This window comes from Lucilia sericata, unplaced genomic scaffold, assembly GCF_015586225.1.
Source record: "Lucilia sericata isolate MDLA Ls3-8-SP2 unplaced genomic scaffold, ASM1558622v1 Contig000192F_arrow, whole genome shotgun sequence".
Taxonomy (NCBI): Eukaryota; Metazoa; Arthropoda; class Insecta; order Diptera; family Calliphoridae; genus Lucilia; species Lucilia sericata.
In genome coordinates this window covers 161,698-165,843 of record NW_023994220.1, presented here as the reverse complement: position 1 = coordinate 165,843, position 4,146 = coordinate 161,698, and positions in this window count along the sequence as shown.

Genomic DNA, 4,146 nt, shown 5'->3' with positions numbered 1-4,146 from the left:
GCTTGTCTTATTTTTGTTGCTTCCCTTTTTTCTATCTATTTCCTTTATTGCTGTTTGTTGTTGTTTGTGTGTTTTCTATATGGAAAGTGAGTATTTAACCTTAGTTTATTTATATTATTTTGTTGTTTCACTTTTTTTCTTTCCTGCAAATAATAAAACACTTACATACATGCTCAAAAAACAACAACATAAGTTTGAGGATCCACTCTCACATACCTTGTATATGTTGGTTTTTAAAAGAAGGCTCTGACATGGAAAGCAATATGTGTGAGTTAAACTGTGGGATCGAATAGTTCTATTACAGTTCAGTTCTAATTGAGTTTTAGTTCTGTTCTAGTTGAGTTGTAATTGAGTTATAGTTGATTTCTATTTGAGTTTTGGTTGAGTTATAGTTGAGTTCTAATTGAGTTCTAATCGAGTTCTAGTTAAGTTCTAGTTGTCTTCTAATTGAGTTCTATTTGGGTTTTAGTTGAGTTCCAATTGAGTTCTATTTGAGTTTTAGTTGAGTTCTGGTTGAGTTGAGTTATTTGAGTTTTAGTTGAGTTCAAGTTGAATTGTAGTTGAGTTCTATTTGTGTTCAAGTTAAGTTCTTGTTCAGTTGTGATTGAGTTATAGTTGAGTTATGGTTGACCCTAGTTCTGTTCTAATTCAGTTCTAGTTCAGTTCTAGTTCAGTTCTAGTTCAGTTCTAGTTCAGTTCTAGTTCAGTTCTAGTTCAGTTCTAGTTCAGTTCTAGTTCAGTTCTAGTTCAGTTCTAGTTCAGTTCTAGTTCAGTTCTAGTTCAGTTCTAGTTCAGTTCTAGTTCAGTTCTAGTTCAGTTCTAGTTCAGTTCTAGTTCAGTTCTAGTTCAGTTCTAGTTCAGTTCTAGTTCAGTTCTAGTTCAGTTCTAGTTCAGTTCTAGTTCAGTTCTAGTTCAGTCTAGTTCAGTTCTAGTTCAGTTCTAGTTCAGTTCTAGTTCAGTTCTAGTTCAGTTCTAGTTCAGTTCTAGTTCAGTTCTAGTTCAGTTCTAGTTCAGTTCTAGTTCAGTTCTAGTTCAGTTCTAGTTCAGTTCTAGTTCAGTTCTAGTTCAGTTCTAGTTCAGTTCTAGTTCAGTTCTAGTTCAGTTCTAGTTCAGTTCTAGTTCAGTTCTAGTTCAGTTCTAGTTCAGTTCTAGTTCAGTTCTAGTTCAGTTCTAGTTCAGTTCTAGTTCAGTTCTAGTTCAGTTTCTAGTTCAGTTCTAGTTCAGTTCTAGTTCAGTTCTAGTTCAGTTCTAGTTCAGTTCTAGTTCAGTTCTAGTTCAGTTCTAGTTCAGTTCTAGTTCAGTTCTAGTTCAGTTCTAGTTCAGTTCTAGTTCAGTTCTAGTTCAGTTCTAGTTCAGTTCTAGTTCAGTTCTAGTTCAGTTCTAGTTCAGTTCTAGTTCAGTTCTAGTTCAGTTCTAGTTCAGTTCTAGTTCAGTTCTAGTTCAGTTCTAGTTCAGTTCTAGTTCAGTCCTAGTTCAGTTCTAGTTCAGTTCTAGTTCAGTTCTAGTAGTTCTTCTGATCTAGTTCAGTTCTAGTTAAGCTCTAGTTCAATTCTAGTTTAGATCTAGTTCAGTTCCAGTTCGGTTCCACTTCAGTTCAATTTCAGTATAGTTCAAGTCAAGTTCATTTCTGGTTTATTTCAATTCCAGTTCTACTTCTGTACTCTATTCTGTCCCACTGTTTATTTTGCATGCATTTATACATGGTACTTAAATCAAGGCATCTGCCAGTTGTTATTGTTGTTGTTACTGCTGTTATTGTCCTCCTCTCTTTATATTTTCGCTCGTTTGCTGTTGTTGTTATTTTTGTTGTTTATTGTATGAAATACTCAATGTTCATGTACATCATTGTTAGTGTCAATCAATTTAAGCGCCTTGAGGTATGTGCAGAAAAAAAAACCTAAGAAAAGAAAATACTACTACATGTATTTCGTTTTATTTTGTCTTCTTTATTTATTTTGTTGTTGTTGTTGTTATAGTTGTAGGGGTATATGGTTAGTTATTAGAAGTGACTATGTATATTAGGCTACATCAAATATACATACGCACATGTATGTTTGGTTGAAAGTGTTTAGAATGTTTAAGTTTGTATGTAAATTGTTGTTAAGTCTCAAAAGGCAAAAATATGATGATGGCTGAATGATCATAATGATAATGCTTTTGTATGTTTACAAGTACTAAATACTATATACGTACAACAACGATAACAACAATATCAACAACATTGCAATTTAAGAAAAAATGCTATTATTAATGCTAAAACTACTGCTACACATTGAAGGTAGTAGGATGGTTCTTAAAAAGTGGACGTAATAAAAATGTTTAAATAAGTATACAATATTATTCTAGTTCTTGCAAAACCTTTCATTTGACGTCATGCTATTAAACGTGTCTCTATGTTTGTGTCATTTTCTTCTGCTGCTGTCTTTAAGTATTTTGTAAATGTATTAGTCATTGTGAAAAGATGATGTAGTAGATGCTGTCTTTACAATAAAACTGTGTATTTAATATCTCTCATAATTTATTAAAAATTTTTGGTGTTTTTTATTCGCAGCAAAACAAAATTCCTAAGTAAAATATTTAATGCACAGAAAGAAATCTTCTTTTGTTTTAAATAGAAGAAAAAAAGACATTAAAGACTAACAAATATACATTTTGATAAAAACTACAATTCCATATGATGAATTTCATGCTCCTTTTTTAAAGTGACAGTTATATAGAATTATAGAAATTTTCTACACACAAACATTAATGCTTTTTTTAAGAATTACACGGTCGGTCCTAGTTTTAATAATAAGAAATTAAATTAAAAATCAAATTAAAAATTAAATTACATAGAAAATACGTATGATTAACATTTAATTTTAGAGAATAACACATTCAGTATACGTCATGTTCTGTTTCTGTTCTGTTCTGTTCTAGTTCTGTTCTAGTTCTGTTCTAGTTCTGTTCTAGTTCTGTTACTAGTTCTGTTCTAGTTCTGTTCTAGTTCTGTTCTAGTTCTGTTCTAGTCTGTCTAGTTCTGTTCTATAGTTCTGTTCCTAGTTATGTTCTAGTTCGTTCTAGTTCTGTTCTAGTTCTGTTTCTAGTTCTGTTCTAGTTCTGTTCTAGTTCTTTTTCTAGTTCTGTTCTAGTTTGTTCTAGTTCTGTTCTAGTTCTGTTCTAGTTCTGTTCTAGTTCTGTTCTAGTCTGTTCTAGTTCTGTTCTAGTTCTGTTCTAGTTCTGTTTCTAGTTCTGTTCTTCTAGTTTTTCTAGTTCTGTTCTAGTTCTGTTCTAGTTCTGTTCTAGTTCTGTTCTAGTTCGTTCTAGTTCTGTTCTAGTTTTTTCTAGTTCTGTTCTAGTTCTGTTCTAGTTCTGTTCTAGTTCTGTTCTAGTTCTGTTCTAGTTCTGTTCTAGTTCTGTTCTAGTTCTGTTCTAGTTCTGTTCTAGTTCTGTTCTAGTTCTGTTCTAGTTCTGTTCTAGTTCTGTTCTAGTTCTGTTCTAGTTCTGTTCTAGTTCTGTTCTAGTTCTGTTCTAGTTCTGTTCTAGTTCTGTTCTAGTTCTGTTCTAGTTCTGTTTAGTTCTGTTCTAGTTCTGTTCTAGTTCTGTTCTAGTTCTGTTCTAGTTCTGTTCTAGTTCTGTTCTAGTTCTGTTCTAGTTCTGTTCTAGTTCTGTTCTAGTTCTGTTCTAGTTCTGTTCTAGTTCTGTTCTAGTTCTGTTGTAGTTCTGTTGTAGTTCTGTTCTAGTTCTGTTCTAGTTCTGTTCTAGTTCTGTTCAAGTTCTGTTCTAGTTCTGTTCTAGTTCTGTTATAGTTGTGTTCTAGTTGTGTTCTAGTTTGTGTTCTAGTTGTGATCTAGTTCTGTTCTAGTTCTGTTCTAGTCTGTTCTAGTTCTGTTCTAGTTCTGTTCTAGTTCTGTTCTAGTTCTGTTCTGTTCTAGTTCTGTTCAGTTCTGTTCTAGTTCTGTTCTAGTTTGTTCTAGTTCTGTTCTAGTTCTGTTCTAGTTGTTCTAGTTCTGTTCTAGTTCTGTTCTAGTTCTGTTCTAGTTCTGTTCTAGTTCGTTCTAGTTCTGTTCTAGTTCTGTTCTAGTTCTGTTCTAGTTCTGTTCTAGTTCTGTTCTAGTTCTGTTCTAGTTCTGTTCTAGTTCTGTTCTAGTTCTGTTCTAGTTCTGT